Here is a 25,921-nt window from a genome sequence, read left to right on the forward strand (position 1 = left end):
TATCAATTTATAGAATTTGCAACATCACAAAATATTTGCAATATAAGTTTATATCAAGAAGTGCCTCCTCCTCCCCTTTATGACTTTGGATATTGAGGAAGACACAAAGTTCTGCTTCTTATAAAAAGTCTTTTTTGCTTTTGGGAAGACTAGAAATGGATTTATTGTTAATGACACAATTCCATCCAACCAATCCCTGTTAACAGGAGATGTTCCTGAGGATTGGAGAATGGCCAGTGTTGTGCCTATCCACAAGAAGGGCAGTAGAGAAGAAGCTGGTAACTACAGGCCAGTTAGCTTGACATCAGTTATAGTTAAAATGATGGAGACTCTACTCAAAAAGAGGACAAATCAGCACCTAAAAAACAATAACTTATTGGACCCAAATCAGCATGGCTTTACTGAAGGCAAATCATGTCAGACTAATCTCGTTGATTTCTTTGACTATGTCACAAAGGTGTTGGATCAAGGTGGTGCAATGGATATTGCCTATCTGGACTTCAGCAAAGCCTTTGATACGGTTCCACATAAAGAGCTGATAGATAAATTAGTGAAGATTGGACTTAATCCCTGGATAGTTCAGTGGATTTCAAGCTGGCTGAAGCATAGACATCAGAGAGTTATTGTTAATGGCGAGTATTCTGAGCAGAGACAGGTTACAAGCGGTGTGCCACAAGGGTCTGTTCTGGGTCCTATTCTTTTTAATATGTTTGTGAGTGACATAGGGGAAGGTTTGGTATGGAAGGTTTGCCTATTTGCCGATGACTCTAAAGTGTGCAATAGGGTTGATATTCCTGGAGGGGTCTGTAATATGGTAAATGATTTAGCTTTACTAGATAAATGGTCAAAGCAATGGAAACTGCAGTTTAATGTTTCCAAATGTAAAATAATGCACTTGGGGAAAAGGAATCCTCAATCTGAGTATTGCATTAGCAGTTCTGTGTTAGCAAAAACTTCAGAAGAGAAGAATTTAGGGGTAGTGATTTCTGACAGTCTCAAAATGGGTGAGCAGTGTGGTCAGGCAGTAGGAAAAGCAAGTAGGATGCTTGGCTGCATAGCTAGAGGTATAACAAGCAGGAAGAGGGAGATTGTGATCCCCTTATATAGAGCGCTGGTGAGACCACATTTGGAATACTGTGTTCAGTTCTGGAGACCTCACCTACAAAAAGATATTGACAAAATTGAACAGGTCCAAAGACGGGCTACAAGAATGGTGGAAGGTCTTAAGCATAAAGCGTATCAGGAAAGTCTTAATGAACTCAATCTGTATAGTCTGGAGGACAGAAGGAAAAGGGGGGACATGATCAAAACATTTAAATATGTTAAAGGGTTAAATAAGGTTCAGGAGGGAAGTGTTTTTAATAGGAAAGTGAACACAAGAACAAGGGGACACAATCTGAAGTTAGTTGGGGGAAAGATCAAAGGCAACATGAGAAAATATTATTTTACTGAAAGAGCAGTAGATCCTTGGAACAAACTTCCAGCAGACGTGGTTGGTAAATCCACAGTAACTGAATTTAAATTGAATTTAAACATGCCTGGGATAAACATATATCCATTGTAAGATAAAACACAGGAAACAGTATAAGGGCAGACTAGATGGACCATGAGGTCTTTTTCTGACGTCAGTCTTCTATGTTTCTATGTTTCTATGATGGGTTCCCAAAAATTTTACTGCCACACTGTAGGCGTGGGTTATTTTGTAGGTGTGGTTTGATGGTCATGTGATTGGGTAGGAGTGGCTTGCTGGCCATGTGACAGGTGGGAGTGGCTTGACAATCATTATTATTATTATTTATTAGATTTGTATGCCGCTCCTCTCCGTAGACTCGTGGTGTCTTAAAGTCATGTGACTGGGTGGGTGTGGTTAACCAACCAGGATAAGTTTTCAAATAGGTGCTTGGACTCTTTTTCCGTGGATTAAGTCGCATTATTTGAATAACCACAAAAAGGGTAAATGACAGATAGCATTATTTGTTGAGGAGCACAGTAACATTTTGTACTGAACCCACAAGTTTCAGTATGATAACAGATTAGGCAAGTAGCTCAATTTTCTTTAATTGCTATAAAGGTTCTGTTCTAGATAATGATTAAAATGATTAAAGTGTTTATGGGTAAAAACATACTATTTAATTATTTCCTATTTTAAAAGTAATTAAGGATCATACTAAGGTACTGGAAAAGGAAGGACTATGAAAAAACTATTAAGTATTAAATAAATAGTTCATAAACATACTACCCCCACTGCTTCCCCCCTCCCCCTCGTGGGCAGCAGCCCATTACTGATTCTATCTATACCTGTTTACATAAAAATTCTATGTCTAATAAAATCAGAGTATTTGGAATTGCGTATTGCAGCAACTCTTCCGAACCAATGCACTCCATTTTTTTCCTTAGCAAGATAACAGAACTGCAGGCTGAAATTCTTGTCTACCACATATGAGAAGGCTGTGTAAATCCAAGACCTGACAAAGCCTGGCTTGTTTTAATTTCCAACATGAACCTAAGCCAATCAGTTGCTAAAACTACTGTTACTTTATTTGTGTTTCAATCTACAAACATTCATTGCTTTATATTTCGTCTAAAGATGCAGAAACCAAATTAATTGGCAGGACTTAAAATTTAATCAGTGTGGCCATACTGATATCTGGATATTTCGGTTCTGCTGTATTATTTTGACAGGAGTTAAAATGAAAATAAATGAGTGGAAGATTTTGTTGCTTAAATTCAGTATCCCATATAATTTTATTCATACAATTGAACAAAATAGACCAGGAGTGTATCCATCCTGAAGTATGGTGATTATATCTATTTAAATATAGTAATTTAATTGATTTTGTCAAATTACACAACTTTTATTTATAAAGTGACATTCCTAATTTGTAAATGACAATTACATCTACTCCAAATTCTCTTAGATATTATACATTATTCAACTGGGATCTATATCCTTCTTACTGCTCTTTTCTCTGCATATTTGAACTATCATTCTCTGTAATTTTTCATATCGGTATTTATATACCACGTTTCTTAACTTGAATATTACAAATTAATATATCACATTTATTCTTTCATGGTGACTGGGCACATATTATTCTTTTTAGGAAATAACAAATTGATCCAACTAATAATTTAAAATGTGCTTCTCAAAATGCAACACTGGTTCATAAGTTGTGGTTTGGTATACTGAGTGCTTCTTTTTGGACAATATGTTATTTTCCCCCGTACATGGAAATTTGGGAGGGCAGGCAAGGGCAAAAACAGTGAAATGTCTATCACAACTTCACAATGTAAACTTTGTCTGCTGTGTTTTTGAAGTCAAAGGAATGCGTCAAAGAGGAGACCTTGCATCATGGAATCACAATTTATTTTTGGCATTCTGATAAAATCTCCAGGCTCAACAGAATGCCCTTGGTTTACTATTTTCTTTTCCTCTCCAGGAGGTCAAAGCTATATGCACAATATTCTCTTCTATACATATTCCTTTTGTTTTTGTTTTTTAAAGAAAGAGAGGTTCTTGTTCTTTTGAGTTCTCTGACAATTTGGAAAGTAGGAGGAAGACAATAGAAATGGTTTCATACATATGCCCATGTCACACCAACACTCTGCAGTCTGCATTAGTTGCCGATCGGTTTCCGGTCACAATTCAAAGTGTTAGTTATGACCTATAAAACCCTTCATGGCATCGGACCAGAATATCTCCGGGACTGTCTTTTGCCGCATGAATCCCAGTGACTGGTTAGGTCCCACAGAGTTGGCCTTCTCTGGGTCCCATCGACTAAACAATGTCGTTTGGCAGGACCCAGGGGAAGAGCCTTCTCCGTGGCGGCCCCGACCCTCTGGAACAAACTCCCCCCGGATATCAGGGTTGCCCCCACCCTCCTTGCCTTTCGTAAGCACCTTAAAACCCACCTCTGTCGTCAGGTATGGGGGAATTGAGATATTCCCTTCCCCCTAGGCTTATAAAATTTATGCATGGTATGTCTGTTTGTATGAATGGTCTCTTAAATTGGGGTTTTTAAAATTACTTTTTATATTAGATTTGTTATATTTGTCTTTTTTACTGCTCTTAGTCGTCCCGAGTCTGCAGAGAGGGGCGGCATACAAATCTAATAAATAAATAAATAAATAAATAAATAAATAAATAAATAAATAAATAAATAAATAAATAAATAAATAATATGCTTCTTGTAATCATATACATGAAACATTAAGTTTAGAAGGGTATTCTACTCATATCTGATAGTGGTTAGAGGAAACCTTTTAGGTGTATGTTTGAGAAATAAGATGGGTTGAGTAACATCAACTTTGTTTTAGTGTTCCCTAGTCTAATTAAAATAAAATAAAATTGGATTTTAGAAAGCCCTGGAAAAAAGTGAATTTCAGACTCCTAATCGCGGAGAGGGGTGGCATACAAATCTAAATAATAAATAAATTAATTAATTAATTAATTAAGCTCCTAATTAAGTCTAAGTGATAGCACTCAATACTACTAACCTCATCTTATTTCCCCAAACATATACACCTACAAGATTTCCTCTGTACCAGAGGTGGGTTCTAACTTACCCTGCATGCACAGTGCTGAAAAATCTGAACCTCCCCCCACAAAAGCCAAAAACAATATGGTGACGCATGCACAGTACCAGAAACTCAGCATCTGCGCATGCTCAGAAGGAAAAAAAAATCCAAAGTAAAAAAAAAATTAAAAGATGGTGGTGCCCATGGACTGGCACCGACTGAACCATTTCTGTGACATCATCGTGATGTCACCAGCGGGTTGCTACCAGTTCGAGCAAACCGGTCCAAACCAGGAGGAACCCACCTCTTCTCTATGCCACTATCAAACAGAATATGAGTACCCTTCCAAGCTTAATATTTTATGTATATGATCATAAATAACATGTAATAGCCATTTCTATTGTCTTCCTCCTATTTTCCAAATAGCCAGAGAACTCAAAAGTACAAGAGCTAGTTGTATTTTGATATTTTTACACAGCTGTCTTCTCCACAATTCAAATACGGTAGATCTAAAGCAGTATCTTCAACTCTAGCCTTATACTATGGGGGGCGAGGGGGGGACCTATTAATTATTCTAAAAATAATATAGCATTCTTTGTTTTATAGCCAGCCAGCCACCACATCAATTACTGGAACACAAATAACAATTATATAGAACTGAAGCCTTTAAATACCTGGGAATTACCTTCCAATTCTACTTTCCTCTCTGCTTCCTGGAGTGAACAAAGAAAAGTCACCACTGACTGGGTCTACAAGGTCACTGATGTGATTCTGCATGTTGCTAAATCACTATTAATATCTACAAGGTTGCAGTAATGAGCTTCTTGCATTCAGATTGTAGATTTGTACCTGCTGAGATTGAAGATCTGTCAAAGTCATTCAATCCAAGGTTTTAAGATCTCTATCCAAGTACATCTAACTCATCGTTAGATTTGTAATTTCAGTTATCTTCTCTTATGCAGCAGATGAACAAATAACAAGTTAGATTCGAGTACAAATTGATCCTTAACCTTTCATACCATTGGGTAATGACCAATTGGTTTAAAGAAAAAAAAATGAATTAGACTTTGGAAAGTAGTTTATCCATCTATTGTCTGATTTCACAGGAGCTGAAACAACTTTTTTAAAAAAATTCCAATCTTCATAATGGTTGGCATTTCATCCTTTGCATTATGTTTTCAGAAGGGTCAAGGACCCGTTTACTCCAACTAACATATTGTGTTTGCTGTACTGGTGACATTCTTCCCTCCAAATGTTCTTTGCCTTCAATGTTATAGAAGTGACTTAAAAATAAAACCAAGAGGTACACCTCTTTATCATTTCTGCAATTATCTCAAGTGGTCAGATTTAAGTGACTGTAAAAGGGTACCTGTGGATTTAAGACCAACACGTAGACTTATTTTCAAAAAGATTAGGGGGGGAAAAAGAGAAGTCAGGAAAAACAATAGCTAAACAGAAATAATCTGCTATGTTTGTGTTAAATTTTGAACTGATGACATGCCCTAGTTCAGGGGTAGCCAACCTTGGCAACATTAAAACTTGTGGACTTCAACTCCCAGAATTCCTCAGCCAGCAAAGCTGGTTGAGGAACTCTGGGTGTTGAAGTTTTCAAATCTTAAAGTTGCCAAGGTTAGAAACCCCTCCCCTAGTAGGAACTGCTTTTCTATTGAAATTGCATTGCAGCAGGGGGGGAAATTGAAACAAACCCCACCCTTGAAAACCCAGTAAAGGAATTTTTAATGTAAAGCAGATTGTTGTGCCATATATGTGCCCATTTTGAAGCTTTAGCTTTGTAAATATCAACTCTGAAAAAAAGATGGGAAGTGTATCTAAATAAGAGGAGCAATGTCCACCTATACAAAAAAATGTCATCTGGTCTTTAATACTCTCTCTGAGAGCCATTGAGGCCACTGTGCCCTTAAGGTCATCTGAATCAGAGTGCAAATGGATGTGGAATCTTTCATGGAAGGGCTGAAAGGACCATGCTGTAGGCCCAGGTGGTGTTTTAGACTTGATTTTTTTTTTTTGCTTTGCAGATTTACTTTGCAGGTTCTGATTATTTTACTCATCAAAAAGATTAGATTAGATTAGATTTATTGGATTTATATGCCACCCCTCTCCGCAGACTCGGGGAGCTCACAACAATGGCAAAAAACAATACATAGTAACAAATCTAATATTTAGCAATCTAAATTACAATTTTAGGTTAAAAATCCAAAAGAAACCCCAATATATAAAAAACAAGCACACAATCGAATCATACACAGAAACTACATGGGCAAGGGGGAGATGTTTCAATTCCCCCATGCCTGATGGCAGAGGTGGGTTTTAAGGAGCTTCCGAAAGGCAAGGAGGGTGGGGGCAGTCCTAATCTCTGGGGGGAGCTGGTTCCAGAGGGTTGGAGCCACCACAGAGAAGGCTCTTCCCCTGGGTCCCGCCAGACGGCATTGTTTAGTCGACGGGACCCAGAGAAGGCCAACTCTGTGGGACCTAACTGGTCGCTGGCATTCGTGCGGCAGAAGGCGGTCCCGGAGATATTCTGGTCCGATGCCATATAGGGCTTTATAGGTCATAACCAACACTTTGAATTGTGACCAGAAACTGATCGGCAACCAGTGCAGACCTTACTGGAAGCTAGGTGAAGCTGAATTCACTTAACAAGTACAGAGATTCACTTAACAACCATAGTTATAAAAGGGCCATAAAATCGAGTACAGTGGCTTAACAATGATGATTCACCTAACGACCAAATCGCTTAGAGATAAAAATCTGGTCCCAATTGTGATGGTGAGTCTAACTGTTTTAGGCTGCTGAAGAAAAGCCCTCACTCTTGCTTTGTTAAACGATCCCCAGTGTCTTTCTTCCATATTGAACACATCTGGAAGAGAACACCACGTTTTTTATGTATCCTGATTGGGCATGAGTATGGCAATGTTTTTGAGACAGCAGGTTTTATTAAACAAAAGATAGGAATAAAACTCATCTATTTTTTTGCCTTTGCAACAAATGACAACACAAAGCAAACAAGAAACGCCCACCATTACATACGATTGTAAATATTTCCCAGTAAATTGAGGGTTGTCTACGGTGTTTGATTTGCCATGCAAATTAACCACTTAATCAAGTGACCCACAAATTTGTGTAAACAGGATTAGATGGCTAGGAAAAATTACTAATGTACTATTTCAGAGGCTTCAGGTATTTTAGAAGGGGGAAAAACCTGTTTGGGGAAAAAATGTCTACAGCTTTAAGTAGAATGCTGAACATCCCTGATAGCTTTTGAATTCTATGCTAAAAAATTGCATCCTGAATTATTCTGAGAATTTCAGAAAGCTGCAAAATATTGACAAGAGTGCAGAGTGCAGAGTACAAGGAAACACCCCTGCTGGGGGTTGTTCCTGGTTCGGCCCGGTTCTATGAACAGGTAGTGGCAAGAGGCTCCATTCACCCATCCGGGATGCTTTTGCGTGAAACGCTACAGTGGGATTTAGAACTCACTACTGGAAACACCGCATGCTGAAGTGTCAGGAGAGAGCACTACAATGAGATATGTCAAAACATTATCTAATATTTCTTTTCTTTCTTTTTCATCCGTTGCATTATGCTGCGATAGGATTATTACTGCTACTGTTGGACTGATTTATTTTTTGATACCAAATAATTTCCCTATGCTTAGGATCCACTTAAAAAAATTAATCACAACTAATAGCATGGTTGTGCAAGCTCACAAAAGCAAAATAAATAAATATAACTTATTGTACTTGCAATTAACCAGCAAATCATACATGCATGTACAGAAGCTGAAATAAGACCTGATTAGAATATTAAACTCAGCTTGGGAGGCGATGTTCTCAATTCCAAGGTGGCAAGCTATTTAGCTAGCTACAGAAGATTCAAATTAAAGTCTCCAGAACATACCCTGCCAGATTAATTTTACCTCATTTTTTTTTAATCGGGCAACTTCTACCTTAATGGAAGTTATTTTAATATTTTGATTTTAGCAAAGCATTTTGCAAAGTACCATACGACATTTTGATTAGCGATCTAGTTGAATGTAGACTGCATGGCATAGCAATTAAGTGGACACATAAATGGCTTGCAAATTGTAGAATAGTATTGTAAGGAATGCCAAAGATTTAGATCTAGCTTGTACAACTTTCAATGTTTTTTTATTGATGAATTTAATATTGGGTGAATAAGTAGACCAAATGCCTAGCAAATTTACGGATGACCCCCAAAAATACATTAGCAAATATGGTTGCATATGTACAAAAATGGTTTGACAAGTATGTTTTGAAACACATAATGAGTGCTTTTAAAGCAGCCACATATTTGAGTTTATCTGAAAACATTATATTTTAATGAGTCAACTCATTAAATCAATCATATTTATTTCTAAATGGTTTTAACAGTCATATTAATACTCAGCTTCTAGAGCTAAACAATCAATACAAGACACTTTGATTCATTAGCAAAATTGAACAGAGACAAAAATCTTCATTTTCAGAACAATTAAAAATGCATTGATGTAACATGTGAGATAACTGGTTTGTCATAGTGTCTATGAAAAAGACTTCAGAAGAGTGGTTGGTTGCAAAATGAATATGAATTGGCAGTATGATAGAACTACAAAGAGATAAAATGTAGGCAACATTAATGGAGGAACAATTTTCAAATCTCAGGAATTGGTTTCTTTGTGTATTAATTAGAACCAATCTTAAATAACAGGCTGAAGATTATTTTAAGAATTCAAATAAGTCACAATTCTCCTTCTCCTTCTTGAATCAAGGTCCTATTGAAGACCTTGTGAAGGTCTTATAGCTAGTCTTTAAAAGAGAAAACTGGGAAGGGGCACATTATGTCATTTCTTTAAATACAGTGGTACCTCTACTTAAGAACGCCTCTATTTAAGAACTCTTCTAGATAAAAACCAGGTGTTCAAAAAAAAATTGCCTATACTTAACAACCATTTTCTACTTAAGAACCTGAGCCCGGAAAACTTTCTCGGGAAATTTGAGAGCGGAATGAAGGTCTGGCCAGCTTCCTGCCATTCCCCCTTTAATCCTGGCCATCTCAGGCTTTTCTGGGCTGCCAGAGAATAATAATAATAATAATAATAATAATAATAATAATAATAATAATAATAATAATTATTATTATTATTATTATTATTATTATTATTATTATTATTTATTAGATTTGTATGCCACCCCTCTCCGAAGACTCGGGGCTGCTCACAACAATGATAAAAACAATATTATACTGGCACAAATCTAATATTAAAAAAAACCCCTAAAACCCCTATCAATTTAAAAAAACAAACAGCACATACATACCAAACATAAATTATAATAAGCCTTGGGGAAAGGTGTCTAAAATCCCCCATGCCTGGCGGTATAGGTGGGTCTTAAGTAGTTTACGGAAGACAAGGAGGGTGAGAGCAGTTCTAATCTCCAGGGGGAGTTGATTCCAGAGGGCCGGGGCCGCCACAGAGAAGGCTCTTCCCCTGGGGCCCACCAGACGACATTGTTTAGTCGACGGGATCCAGAAAAGGCCAACTCTGTGGGACCTTATCGGCCGCTGGGATTCGTGCGGTAGCTGGCAGTTCCGGAGGTACTCTGGTCCAATGCCATGTAGGGCTTTAAAGGTCATGACCAACACTTTGAATTGTGACCGGAAACTGATCGGCAGCCAATGCAGGCCACAGAGTGTTGTAGATACGTGGGCGAATCTGGGAAGCTCCAAGATGGCTCTCGCGGCCGCGTTCTGCACGATCTGGAGTTTCCGAACACTTTTCAAAGGTAGCCCCATGTAGAGAGCATTGCAGTAATCGAACCTCGAAGTGATAAGGGCATGAGTGACTGTGAGCAATGACTCCCTGTCCAAATAGGGCCGCAACTGGTGCACCGGGCGAACCTGGGCAAACGCCCTCCTCGCCACAGCCGAAAGATGATGTTCCAATGTCAGCTGTGGTTCGAGGAGGATGCCTTTCAGTGGCGCTTAAGGAGGCTTTGGCAGTCTAGAGTGAACGAAGCATTTTCCTTTCTCTGGGCGCTTGGAGAGGAAATAAACCTCTGCCAGCACCCAGAGAAAAGAAATGCTCCGTTCGCTCTGGCAGCCCAGAGCAAATGGAGCGATCTCCTTTCTCTGGCTGCTGCCTCAGAGTCCCTCTTTTTTTTTAAGCCTTACAGTTTTGGATATTTTTGATTGCCCTCACCTCACTTTCTTTCTTCGGCAGCGACTGTCCTCCTCCTCTTCTTCCTCCTCCTCCCACCCAAATTCCGAGCTTTTATTTCTTTCCTAATGCGTTTGCACACATTTTTTTTACATTGATTCCTATGGGAAAAATTGCTTCTACTTAAGAACGTTTCTACTTAAGAACCTGGTCACAGAATGAATTAAGTTCTTACGTAGAGGTACCACTGTACTTGAATGAATGCCTAACCGATTGAAAGTCAAGACTTGTTCTTTCTTTATATCAAGATGCAAAGTATGAAATAACTATTTAACTTCCTAATAAGTAAGTGCAGTTTAATGATGGGATAAGTTAACTCAAGAGATGGTAGACCTCCCTTACTGAGTAGGTTGGAACAAAAGCCTAGTAGCATTTGTCAAGAATGTCTTAGTTTAGATTTCTGCAGAAAACTTTTACTGTTTGATTTTTTTCCCTGGCTTGTTAATTTTTTTAATTGAAATTGTTCATAGTTATTGACATTTGTGGCAACCTTTGGATTCCTTAAGCATCACCTTCCTTTTACCTACTACATATTTTGTCTTCACAAGTTTGACATGCAAGATTCCTGGGAAAGGTAGTAAACTGAATAAGATTATTAACAGGTTTCGCATATGTAAAATATTTTTGGAAGGTCTTGATATCTAGATTCCAATACAGAGAAATTTACATTTACCAAAATTAACATCATGCTAAAGAACTCCACTACTAATTAAATATTAAGACATTATTTATTGACTCATTTTTTATGATACACAAGGGTCCGTTTTGGATTCCATGTAGCAAATCTGTGCTTCTTAAATTGGCCATTATTTGGAAGGTTGTTTTATAATACTAAAGTCAATTAATAATGTAATCATTTTTAAGTAACATTTTGGAAGACTAGGAAGTCAAGAATGATCCATAGTGTTATTTCTTGACAGGAAAGCAATCCATGCAATTTAAAATAAGCTACTTTTAGATACTGGCTGCTATTCATTCAATATCAGAACAAATACTAGAACAAAATAAGAACAAATATTTATGTTTAAATACGAGCATGGGGTTTTTGGTTACCAAATTTATAGAAACTATAATATATTAGCATCCAGAATTTTGTTAAATAAAGAAAGTGGAAATAAACTTTCAGAATTACCAGAAACCTACAGTGCAAAATAATCAGGTAGAGCACTTACTTTCTTATAGTAAAGTGTCAGATATTTCCTAAGACTGTGCTAATTATAGCTTGTATTAGTCTGTATGCTAAGAAGAGCTTTATAAGCTTAAATGCTATGAAAATTTATTATTTCTTTTCTAATCAGATGACAGCCTGTGATGAATTCTTAACTACCTTCTCAATGTAGAAATGTATCTTCCTGGATCTAGGTCTGCATTGGAACTTTCTACACTGGAAATATGTAGATTATAACAAATGTTTTAACACTGTCAAGACCAAAACTGGAGAGTCTGTTCTTTAACTATTTCCTACTATGTAACTTATATCCAGTGAAGGGCTACCAAAATTTTTACTACCACACTGTGGCGTGGCTTATGCAGGATGCCCGGCATATTTCATTATTTTACAGTTTCCAAATGGGGAAAAGGAATCCTCAATCTGAGTATTGCATTGGCAGTTCTGTGTTAGCAAAAACTTCAGAAGAGAAGGATTTAGGGCTAGTGATTTCTGACAGTCTCAAAATGGGTGAGCAGTGTGGTCGGGCAGTAGGAAAAGCAAGTAGGATGCTTGGCTGCATAGCTAGAGGTATAACAAGCAGGAAGAGGGAGATTGTGATCCCCATACATAGAGCGCTGGTGAGACCACATTTGGAATACTGTGTTCAGTTCTGGAGACCTCACCTACAAAAAGATATTGACAAAATTGAACAGGTCCAAAGATGGGCTACAAGAATGGTGGAAGGTCTTAAGCATAAAACGTATCAGGAAAGACTTAATGAACTCAATCTGTATAGTCTGGAGGACAGAAGGAAAAGGGGGGACATGATCGAAACATTTAAATATGTTAAAGGGTTAAACAAAGTTCAGGAGGGAAGTGTTTTTAATAGGAAAGTGAACACAAGAACTAGAGGACACAATCTGAAGTTAGTTGGGGGAAAGATCAAAAGCAACGTGAGAAAATATTATTTTACTGAAAGAGTAGTAGATCCTTGGAACAAACTTCCAGCAGATGTGGTTGGTAAATCCACAGTAACTGAATTTAAACATGCCTTGGATAAACATATATCCATTGTAAGATAAAGTACAGGAAATAGTATAAGGGTAGACTAGATGGACCATGAGGTCTTTTTCTGCCGTCAGTCCTCTATGTTTCCATGTTTCTATGTTTCTTTCAACATCTTTCTGTGCAAATTAGGTGCTCTGGGGTGGAGCTCCATTTTCGCTACCCCACTGCATCCTCCCCTCCGTTCAGATAGCAGCCCACCCCTGCTTATATCTATCTTCAAGTTTTCAATGAAAAATGTAAATATAGAACCATAAACTGGCATACCAACATTGAAAAGATATTTTTACTAGTGGAAGCTGAGAAACCAGCTAGAACAGGAGTGTCAAACTCAAGGCCCATGGGCCAGATATGGCCAGCTGGCAACTGTTCAATTGCATTAATCATACTGACATCATAGTAACAAGATATTCAACTGGATCTAAAGAATTTTAAAGGAGGGATGACATACTATGTTCTCAGCACAAGTAGCCATCAACATTAATTATTCTTAGCAAGAATGGCCACCTCAGTGATATTAAGGTATATATAGAAATAGGTAAGTTATCAGATAGCCATGCAAAATGTAAGTAGAAAAATGGACATAGATGTAATCTTTACAGCTGAAAGTATCAAATAGCAGCAAATCACAATTTACAGAGGTGACATTTATATATGGGAATATTTAAGTAACAACTCCTTTTACTTTGATGGGTGCTCTCAGATCAATGACACCTCCTCTAAACTGTCTTTGACAATCACTCATTTTAACTTGTTTCTTATATTTATATTCATTCATTTTTACTTATTTCATATATGCATAAATTATACTACAGAATTATCCATAAGGGGGGCAAGGTATATAGAAAACGATGGGGCTTCAATGCATTCATGTTTCAAGTTTCAAGTTTTATTGGATTTATATGCCGCCCCTCTCCGAAAACTCGGGGTGGCTAACAGCAATCATAGACAGTATACTGTACATAATAATCCAATACTAAAAGCAAATTAAAACCCCTTAATATACAAAACCAAACACACATACAAACATACTATGCATACCATTGTAACGGCCTAGGGGGAGAAGGAATCTTAATTCCCCCATGCCTGGCGGCAGAGGTGGGTTTTAAGTAGCTTACGAAAGGCAAGGAGGGTGGGGGCAATTCTAATCTCTGGGTGGAGTTGGTTCCAGAGGGCCGGGGCCGCCACAGAGAAGGCTCTTCCCCTGGGTCCCGCCAAGCGACATTGTTTAGTTGACAGGACCCGGAGAAGACCCACTCTGTGGGACCTAACTGGTCACTGGGATGTATGTCCACTATCTTGCTCCCCTAACAAATTGCCCAAAGTCCTGCCCTACTCTTCCATATCTTTTGCAAAGCTAACATAGTGTTCTAAAAAAAGTTGATTTCCTTCAGAAGAGAAGGTACCACTTGGCTATGTTTATGTGGAGATAAATGCGATACATCCGTAATGGCGAACCGATGGCACGTGTGCCACAGATGGCACGTAGAGCCATATTGGAGGGCACACGAGGCAATGCCCTATGTCAGTTCCAGCATGCATGCGCGCGCTAACCACTGATTTTTATTTATTTTATTTATTTATTTAATTGGATTTGTATGCCGTCCCTCTCCAAGGACTCGGGACGGCTCACAGCATGTACAAAAAACAAGAAACAATAATAGCAATCTAATTAATACATTAAAAAACAGTCTTTAAAATTCTAATTAAAAAAAGAAAAACCATCAATATCATTCATTCAACTATCAAACTAAAGCATTCATTGGTCAGGAGGAAAGATCTAAGGAACCCCAGGCCTGGCAGCAAAGATGAGTTTTTAAACTCTTCCGGAAGTCAAGGAGGATGGGGGCAGTGTGAATCTCCGGAGGGAGCTGATTCTAAAGGGCCGGGCCCCCCACAGAGAAGGCCCCACACCTAGGTCCCGCCAGCCAACATTGTTTGGTCAACGGGACCCTAAGGAGACCAACTTTGTGGGACCTCACCGGTCGCTGGGATTCGTGCAGCAGAAGCCTTGGGGAAGGCCGTTTTGTCCTCCAGAGGTTTCAGGTAAGCTTTCTGAATCTCGGAGTGTGAAAAACAGCGCAACTGGCAAACCGGAAGTCTGTTTTTCCAAACTGGAAGATTGGGTGGTTTTTTCACAGTCCCAGGCTTCAGCGAGGCCTGGTGCATATGTGGGCGGGGGGATTGTGCGCAGCTGCAGGGGAAGCACGGAGGAGTGTGCATGGGAGGAGGGAATGGGTGTGGGCACATGCGCTTGTGCTAGCACATGCAGATGCCCCCTTTTGGCACGCGAACCCAAAAAGTTTCGCCATCACTGCCCTGGAGGCTTCCAAGGAATTAGAAGGCTATAGGCATAAGTCAAAGCAACAACAAACTACTTCCCTATTGTTGCTGTGAAAACTACAGTAGTACCTTGGTGCTCATTGTTAATTGGTTCTGCGAGTCATGACGAGTAGTAAAAATGATGAGTTCCAAACAAACCATATAATTAACATGTCAGTCTTTGTTTTGGCTTCGAAAGGGTAGCAAGTCACGAGGCAGTGGACACTGACAAGTTCTAGATTGGGTGTCAAGTACCAAGCAAACCACAAGTATCAGGACAAAAGATTCACCTCAAAATGTGTCAAGTATCAAATTCGATGAGTTTCAAAAATACGAGTCCTGAGATATGACTATAATAGATGCGTAATGTCACCACAAGTTGAATTCAACTTCAAGATTCTGTCCTGAATGCAGAATTTTTTTATGTAGTATAATTGTTTAATTTTTTTTCTTATTGATCCAATATTTTGATAATGAACTATACTGCTGTATACATTCCATTATTGATTCTTATTTATTTATTTATTTATTTATTTATTTATTTATTTATTTATTTATTTATTTATTTATTTATTTATTTATTTATTTATTTATTTATACAATTTTTATTCTAAGGAACTCAATTTATCATTCTAAGGAACTCTTTGGGTGGATAAATGTAAATACCTAATCATCTGTTTTAATTTATTTTTAATTTGACAATCTGACTCTTCACATTTCATTTTCTTGGGATATATTATTTTCCAATGGTTTTAATGCTAATAGAAATCAAGGAGGAAAAAGAGGGCAAACTTGTTATGTTATTTTTCTATAGCACATTCTTTTGCTGAAAATATCAGTTGCTTTTTTTGTAGATGCACTCATGTAAAAACGTTCACCTACAATTAATCTTTTTTTTTTTTCAAAATTATAAATATAAAAGGCCATTTCAAGTGTTTTCTGTGAAACCAGGAAAATTATGGGCACTTTCTTACTTTTCTAATTTATATTACTTGTAGCATTCAAAGTACTGTGTGTGTGTGTGTGTGTGTGTGTGTGTGTGTGTGTGTGTGTGTGTGTATATATATATATATATACACACACACACACACACACACACACACACACACACACACTGTGTGTGTTTGTGTGTGTGTGTGTGTGTGCCTTTGTGATAGTGTCGATTCCTGGTGACTGGACAAGTCCCTGTTGCACTCTTGACAAAACTCCAGAATTGGTTTGCCATTGCCTCCTTCTTAGGTCTGAGAAAGAATGACTGATCCAAATTCACCCAGCTGGCTTTGTGCCTAAATTGGAACTAGAATTCACAGTTGTCAAGTTTCTAACCTTAACTACTACACCTAGGTAGCTCTCTCATCCAATAATATCTATCATATATATCTCTTTCGAACAAATCCATTCTAATTCAGGTATATCACTACAATTAAAATCCATTTTGCATTTCTGCTAGTAAAAATCTATCATCTATATTTAGTAGCAAAATAAATCTATACCACTTTAGATGGGTCATATTTCTCCAACTTTATCAATCAAAAAATGTACAGCATCCTTCTGAAAAGAAGAAACTACTTGATATCCATTAACTGAAGGAAATATATAGCAGAATATCCATCTGTCCTATAAATTTATTATTTCATTGTTAGTATTGCTTGTTTCCTTTTTTCAATAATTGTTTTATTAAACTTTTCTTTCTGTCATTTTATGAATTTCGTAAGCTGTGTTTCATCTAGATTCACATTCTGTTCTGGATTTACTATTTGTTTGCTACATAATCTATAGTAATTGATTTTTTATCTTTCATTAAAAAAATATATTTGTTACTATTCCAAATAGAAATAGTAATTCATTTCTCTTGTTCCTTTCATAGTTGATAAGCCAATTTATTGGTTTATTGCTTTTTACAAGATATTTTTGTTTGGCAAAGCTCATCTTCTTAAAAATTAATTTACTTTTATTAAATCCAGTTGTTTAAATACTGTTCCAATCTTTTTTTCTAAATCTGGAAATGGATTCTACTGTCTGTTACTCTTCAGCTCATTCATCAGTATACTGTATATTGATTTGGTTTTGTATGTATCACTTCAAAATGTTATAATGTCGATCACGTTAAAAAACAAGAACTCGAAGCTCTTATTGAAGCTAAGATTTCAAAAATGCTTTTTTATGCCAATGGCATTTGCAAGGAAGTGGTTATCTGTTAAAGGACAGTTTAGTAATCCACATTTTATAGTTTAGTTTATTGATTAGCTTGCAGGCCATACAGCGTTCCAAACACAAATTATTAACAAAATCCTATAAAAACAATTTAAAATGAAATTGGAGTAAAATACAATAATTTCAAATATAAGTAAGTAAAATAAGATAAAATTTATTTATTTATCTATTCATTTTTTTTATGCCGCCCTTCTCCCTAGACTCAAGGCGGCTTGCAACATGTTAGCAATAGCACTTTTTTACAAAATTACATTTCAGTATCATCCTTCTACCCCAATCAGTCTCTGATAATGCCAATCTCAACTGAACCATTTTACTCAAATACTGGGTCATATTAAAGGGGTTTTTTTTGGATTATTGCCACACATAAGGTATGCTGTTTTAATGTGGGCTTCCCAATGGGTTATTCATTTAATATATGAACCAAGATACCCATCTCTCACTCTCCTATACAAATAGTATATGAACCAAGTTTTCTATCTCTATCCCCTCCGCAAATGCAGTAAACCCATTATATGGAATACAATGGAATACAGTGATCCCTCGATTTTCGCGGGGGTTACGTTCTCAGACTGCCCGCGAAAGTCGAATTTCCACGAAGTAGAGATGCGGAAGTAAAACCACCATTTTTGGCTATGGACAGCCAAAAACTACCCCCACGCACCCTTTTCCAAGGCCGCGCAAGGAGCTGGGCTTGAAGTTGGGGGCAGGGAGTGACGAAAGTGCAGAGGCCGGCAAAGATTGTTTTGAATGCCGGCCGCCCCCGGATCCCCCAGCGTTTCCGGCCCCCTTGCCGCTACCCCCCGCCCGCCCGATCCGCCCCTCTCACCGACTTTCTTGGGACACCGGTCCTCCTGCAGCAGTGCTGGCGGCTACAGCTTCTTATCCTCTTCATTCGGCCGCTAGCCGCTCTGAGAATGCCCGCTCCGCCCCTCTCGCAGTCACTTAGCTGAGAGCGCTTTCATCCCAGCTATCAGCGAGGGGGCTGCAGGAGAGGCGGGGCAGGCGTTCTCACAGAGAGAGTGAGAAAGAGAGAGAGAGAGAACAAGAGGGGGGAGAGTGGAAGGTAGAGAGAGAGAAATGATAGAAAAAAAGGGGAGAAAAAAAGAGAAATGAAAAAATGATTGAAGCAGAGAATGACAGGAAAGAGAGAAAGAGAGAGAGAAGTAACTCTTGGTGATGACGTATGATGTCATCAGGTGGGAAAAACGTGGTATAGAAAAAAAACTGTGGAGTATTTTTTAATTAATATGTTTTGAAAAACCGTGGTATAGCCGTTTCGCGAAGTTTGAACCCGCGAAAATCGAGGAATCACTGTATCTGGCCATTGTATCAAGCTGTTTGAATGTTGTTTGCATACGTATCTCCCTAAGATGTTTCTATAATATTTTCTAGTGATAACTGTCTCTGCACAAATACTCCATTCCCAATATCAATATCTCCTCTAAATAAAACCTCAGAGAATCTGCTTTAATGCTTTGATTATGTCATGCCACATGCAGTCATTAATAGCCTGCTAAATCAAAACTATTGCAGCAGTTGGCACCTACCACAGTGTGTCTATAAAGAAGACCCATTACTTAGGTACGTAATTTGAGTTTATTACAACTTTATTGCTTAGCTGTCAGAAAAGTGATGTGCCAAAGAAATATTTAACAAGGAAGGTGCATGCAAGCGTAGCTAGGGATGCAAAGAAACAAGATGACATGGTTGTAAACTTATGGTAACTATTATGCCTTGATGCTGAAGGTAATTTTGACAGGTTACCTTATGTTTTTATTGCACTATAGCTAATCACAGAACATCGGGCTGATGTCACGAGTGTCATACTTCATAAAACAATAAATGATCAGTATTTCAAAACATTTCTATGGCAGGGGATTGATAAAGTGATTTATTAGAGATTTAAGTGTGTTGGACTTCCTCCAATTCAAAGTTTCAATTAGTAAAAATAAATATGTGGTATAACACAGAGGTAGGTTTTAGCAGGTTCTGACCAGTTCTGGAGAACCGGTGGTAGAAATTTTAAGTAGTTCAGAACTGGTAGCAGAAATTTTGATTAATTCAAAATAGCCTAGCCCCTATCTATTCTCTGCCTCCCAAGTCCCAGCTGATCGGGAGGAAATGGGGATTTTGCAGTAACTTTACCCTGGAATGGGGAGGGAATGGAGATTTTACAGTATTCTTTCCCTGCCACGCCCACAGAACAAGTAGTAAAAAAAATATTGAAACCCACCAATGGTATTACATTTTTTCCTCCATAGGACTGAATAGCAAATATTTTCTTTGGTAGTATATATGTCCTCAAAAGCATGTAGCTGGAGATACCAGTTTTGGCCATTGGTATCAATTAAAGTAACAATTAAAGAAGTTACGTTTCTGCTAGCACAATTAAAAATGAACATGATTCAATCTGAGCTCATAAAATCAAACTTTAAAATGGGGGCACCAGGATTATTCACTCTTATTAACAAGAATGCTAGGATCCCAGAAGACCTAGATAGGGAGGGGGGTCATTATATTTGTATTTTTTTATTAAAAAGGTACAGATATAATCTAGTTAAATGCAAACCATTACACACAATATTTATTTATTAAATTGAATGTGTGAGTTGCATAAGAGAAACCTCTCTGATCTTGAACAAGCATATTTTCAATCAGGCATATCAACCACTGGCTGATGCTAAAAATTATTGCTAATAAATGTATCACGTCTCTAAAAGCAAATCTCTATGTAACTTTGGTTTTTGAGCAGGTTTTGATTCAGATTCCAGGAATAGGCTATGTGCATTCCTCCATAAATAATCACCTTCTGTTTCTAATCCATAGGGTACCCGAGAAAATAGTCCCAAGAGTAAGATCAATCAACAAGGTAAGATCTCAAAATGTATCAAGATATCCAGAGGTGTAAATATTATTATTAGGCTCATTGTTATTCAATATTTATATACATTCCTTATTTAAAACATTTCATTCCACAGAAATTTATGCCTCTAAATTAGCTGATTGAAGAATCTCAATATAATAATAATAATAATAATAATAATAATAATAATAATAACAACAACAACAACAACAACAATAACAACAAAACAACAACAACAATAATTTACTAGACTTGTATGCCGCCCCTCTGTCCCATGTTTATTGGGATATGCCTTGAAAACTCTGGCAACTTATGGTGAAGATAAGTACTTACCTGTAATAATGACACTATAGGCATCTCAAATTGTTGACTTTACTACCACTATTATTACTGGTCAAGTGTAAAGACACTTGGCAATTAAACTGTGAGGAAAAAAATAATACATCTGGACTCTCATTTGAATTCCCAAAGCACATGAGCTATAAGGATACTGTGAGTACAGTGATCCCCCGCTCGTTGCGAGGGTTCCGTTCCAGGACCCCCCGCAACGAGCGGGTTTTCGCGAAGTAGCGCTGCGGAAGTAAAAACACCATCTGTGCATGCGCGCCCTTTTTTCATGGCCGCGCATGTGCAGATGGTGTTTTTTACTTCCGCACCTGGGAAGACCCCCGCCCAACAGCTGAGGAGCCGCCTGCCCGCCCGCCTGCCCGCCGCTTGTCCGCCCGCCGCTCGTGCCGCCGCCGCTCGTGCCGCCGCTGCTGGTGCGGCCGCCGCTCGTGCCACCGCTGCTGGTGCGGCCGAGCTTCCCTCGGCCCCCTTTGGCCCCGTCGCTCGTGCCGCCGCTGCTGGTGCGGCCGCCGCTCATGCCGCCGCTGCTGGTGCGGCCGCCGCTCGTGCCGCCGCTGCTGGTGCGGTCACCGCTCGTCCGGCCGCCGCTCGTGCTTTCGGAGCTCCTCCGGCGTCACCCGGCTTCTGGTAGAAGCCTTCTCTCTTTTTTTTCTTGCGGCGAGCCCGAGCCGTTCCTCTCTCGACCGCAGCCGAGCTTCCCTTCGCCTCCTCCCCGCCTGCTTCTCCTCGCCAAGCGCACGAAAAAAAAGAGAGAAGGCTTCTGCCAGAAGCCGGGTGACGGCGGAGGAGCTCCAAAAGCCGGAGAAGAAGAGTCTCGCAGGCGGGGAGGAGGCGACGGGGCCAAAGGGGGCCGAGGGAAGCTCGGCTGCGGTCGAGAGAGGAACGGCTCGGGCTCGCCGCAAGAAAAAAAAGAGAGAAGGCGCGTCTCCTGAGGGGAAGCCAGCGCCGCCCGCCCTTTGCCCGCCCACGCCGTTGCTCGCGCCACTCAGCTGGGAAGCGGGGCTGGGGTTTCCCCGCCGCCCACGCAAAGGTGAAACCCCGGCAACAGGGGAAGACCCAGGGAAGCCGCCCAGCAGCTGATCTGCCCGGCAAACTCCACCATCTACGCATGCGTGGCCATAGAAAGAAAAAGGGCACGCATGCGCAGATGGTGTTGTTTACTTCCTGGTTGAAAAATCGCAAATTACCCTGTTCGCAATGGTCGGGGACGCAATAACCGGGGGATCACTGTATAATTAAACCAAGATCAGTCAATATAATATATTTTATATTTCATATTATAAAATATTTTAAAAAATACTTCTCAGTCTGTTTACTCCTAGGCCTGTTTTCTCATTCAGCCTACAGATTTGGTGATTATTTATGAAGGAATATATTAAAATATAAAATAATCTCACAAATGAAGACATATACAGTATACATGTTCCAGAATAATGCTGAAGAATCCAATCAGGGCCAGTCACCAAGACTCGTGCTAGAGCCCATTTCTCTCTAGAACAGTGGTTCTCAACCTGGAGGTCGGGACCCATTTGGGGGTTGAAGAATCATTTCACAAGAGTCACCTAAGACCATGGGAAAAGACAGATTTCCCATGGTGTTAGGAACTAAACCTTCTATTCTGGCCCCTTGGAACATATTTTTACAATCCGACCAATCAGGCATTTACAGTGGGGATATCCCTATGACCTTTCTGCCAATCAGCTTAAATCTCTGTTGGGAGAATTGGTGCTAGACATATGGTTTGGGTTACCACAACATGAGGAATTGTATTAAGGGGTCATGGCATTAGAACAGTTGAGAACTATTGCTCTAAAAGCTAGCTAGAGAGAGGTTCCCTGAAGATGGGCGCTAGCATGAGCCAAAAAGCTTGGAAGACAAAATCTCTAGTTCTATGACTGACCCAGATTGGATGTGATATAAAATAATTTTCCGGAAAGATTTGTTACAAGCCCTAGATTTTTATCACACATTAATAGAAGCACCCGCCTACAGCTCCTGCTAAATATCTATAATTTATAAATATTTATAATTTAACGTCCAACAAATTTAGGTGGGCTTTCTCTGGGAACATACTAATTCCCATAACATAAGGCAAATTTGCCCATGTGGAGAAAAAGATACAATCGAGGGCACATATTTATTCATTTATTTGGTAAATTTATACAGCTACCCATTTTGGGTGGCCAATACATTTTATAAATAAATGAATGGATCCTCTCCGATGTTATAATAACTCATATGGCAAGTTTTTGCTCAGTTACCCAAAATCTGAAGAACTTTATAGACAATAGGTAAAGGTAAGGATTGCCTCTCCATCTAACTTAAGAAAGCCAGAATTTCTGAGCCAGGTAGTTCAAAGGGATCTTTTATTAAGCAGATGTGAAAGCATTCCATTCAAAGCAAAGTCTGAATGCCCTTAGGCAAAACAACTAGATTTAAAGGAGTAGAGACCTCTCCCCATTAGCCAGAATGCAGAGGCCAACAATACACAAGTGTGAAAAATTCCCTTTAATCCACAATCCTGGGAAGCAGAAGAACATACATTTCTTGAGCATCTTCTTTCTCCCAATTTGCCCCCCCCATAAACCATTCCCCCAAGAAGAAGAGATCTCAAGATGCTTGGCGCCAGGAACTCAGCTGCGGCGAGGGGGACATTTGCCCAGGTTCGCCTGGTGCACCAGTTGCAGCCCTATCTGGACCGGGACTCATTGCTCACAGTCACTCACGCCCTCATCACCTTGAGATTCGACTACTGTAATGCTCTCTACATGGGGCTACCCTTGAAAAGTGTTCGGAAACTTCAGATCGTGCATAATGCAGCTCCGAGAGCAATCATGGGCTTCCCCAGGTATGCCCATGTCACTCCAACACTCCGCAGTCTGCATTGGTTGCGGATCAATTTCCGGTCACAATTCAAAGTGTTGGTTATGACCTATAAAGCCCTTCATGGCATCAGACCAGAATATCTCCGGGGACCGCCTTCTGCCGCACGAATCCCAGCGACCGATTAGGTCCCACAGAGTTGGTCTTCTCCGGGTCCCGTTGACTAAACAATGTTGTCTGGTGGGTCCCAGGGGAAGAGCCTTCTCTGTGGTGGCCCCAACCCTCTGGAACCAGCTCCCCCTGGAGATTAGAACTGCCCCCACCCTCCTTGCCTTCTGTAAACTCCTTAAAACTCACCTCTGCCGTCAGGCATGGGGGAATTGAGGCATTCCCCCTCCCTCCCCCAGGCCTCTATAATTTATGTATGGTGTGACTGTGTGTATGACTGGTTTAATAATGGGTTTTTTAAATGTTTTTTAAATTTATTAGATTTGCTGTGAATTATCTTATTGTATGCTGTGAGCTGCCCTGAGTCTACGGAGAGGGGCGGCATACAAATCTAATAAATAAATAAATAAATAAATCAGCAATGGGCTGCAGCCGGAACGGTCAGGTGTGCAGTCCTGGTTGGAAAAACAGAGATACACATGCATCTCCACGTTCCCGATATGTGCATGCATGCGCTCGTGTGAAACTCAGGTTTTAAGGCATGCATAGGAAGTGAAATCTCGCATGAGGGCTTTCACTGTGTGGGAGATTTTGGCAATTGTTGGTGTTTTTTTGCTTCCCTGCATGCACAGAAGCAAAGAAATCACTGATTATTGGTGAAATCTCATGTGCATGTGATTTTACTTCCTGCTCATGTGCAGAAGCCAAATATCATGTCAGACAGCCTGTCGCCGGGAGCACACAACGGGCATCAGCAATGCAATCATAAAAACAATGTATAACAAATCTAATATTTAAAATACCTAAAAAACCCTTATTTATAAAGCAAGACATACACACAAACATACCATGCATAAACTATATAGGCCTGGGGGAGATGTCTCAATTTCCCCATGCCTGACGGCAGACGTGGGTTTTGAGGAGTTTACGAAAGGCAAGGAGGGTGGGGGCAATCCTAATCTCCAGGGGGAGTTGGTTCCAGAGGGTCGGGGCCGCCACAGAGAAGGCTCTTCCCCTGGGTCCCACCAGATGACATTGTTTAGTCGATGGGACCTGGAGAAGGCCAACTCTGTGGGACCTAACTGGTCGGTGCGATTCGTGCAGCAGAAGACGGTCCCGGAGATAAACTCCTCAAAACCCACGTCCGATGCCATGAAGGGCTTTGACAAACCAACACTTTGAATTGTGACCGGAAACTGATCAGCAACCAATGCAGACTGCGGAGTGTTGGTGTAACACGGGCATACCTAGGGAAGCCCATGATTGCTCTCACAGCTGCATTCTGCACGATCTGAAGATCCCTCTTCTCTCGACAGAATCACTGGCAGAGTCACTAAGACTCTGACAGTAACAGTAGATTTAAATGCTAAAATGTTTAAATATTTATTGTACTCGTGGCATAACTTATTTCAACTTTCTTAATTATTTTACAGGGATCTTACTTTTTGTAGGATTTAGATAAACTTTGCAACATTACCGTATTTTTCGCTCCATAAGACGCAGTTTTTTTCCTCCCAAAGTAGGAAGAAAAATCAGCCTCGTCTTATGGAGCGAAGATGCAGGCAGGGTGGGGGGGGGGAGGCTGCGAACTCCGAAGCGCCATCCCGCCGGCTGGCTGGCTAGCTGCTGCCTGGCCCCCTCCCTCCCGGAGGAGGGTCTCCCTCCTCACCACCAGCGGCGCTCCCCACGCCAGCCAGCCAGCCAAGCCCCGCGCCCGCCGGAACCGGCTCCTCGCTCTCCCCCCGCCGCCCGCCGCGTTGGCAGGAGGTGGGGAGGGTCGGGCGGCCCGCCAAGGCCAGGAGGGACGCCGCTGCCCCCCCTTCCTTCTCTCCGCCCGCCGCTGCGCCGAGAGGAAATGCCGGCAAAGGCTTTTGTCAGCGGAGGCCGGCGAAGGCGATATTCAATGTCGGGGGCGCACGGGCGGTTGGCGCGTTCCCTATCTCCCTGCTAGCCCACTCGGAATATTCAAAATAAGAAAAGCCTTTGCCGGCGAAGGTTTTTCTTATTTTGAATATTCCGAGTGGGCTAGCAGGGAGATAGGGAGCGCCTGCAACCGCCCGTGCGCCCCCGACATTGAATATCGCCTTTGCCGCCGGCCCCGCCTCTCCTACAACCCCCTTGCTGAGAGCTCTCGGCAAAGGTGAGGCGGGCAGGGCGTGCGCGCGTCGACGCTGAGAAGAACGAGAACGAGAGTGAGTGAGAGCAACAGACA

General features: G+C 40.3%; 1 protein-coding gene across 1 annotated transcript in view; it reads right to left on the reverse strand.

Annotated features, from left to right (window-relative positions):
• Window positions 1-25,921, reverse strand: part of NRG1 (neuregulin 1) — an 802,420-nt gene that overhangs the window by 531,291 nt on the left and 245,208 nt on the right. The gene's annotated exons all lie outside the window — the stretch shown is intronic.

Source organism: Erythrolamprus reginae, chromosome 2 (assembly GCF_031021105.1).
Source record: "Erythrolamprus reginae isolate rEryReg1 chromosome 2, rEryReg1.hap1, whole genome shotgun sequence".
NCBI classification, from domain to species: Eukaryota; Metazoa; Chordata; class Lepidosauria; order Squamata; family Dipsadidae; genus Erythrolamprus; species Erythrolamprus reginae.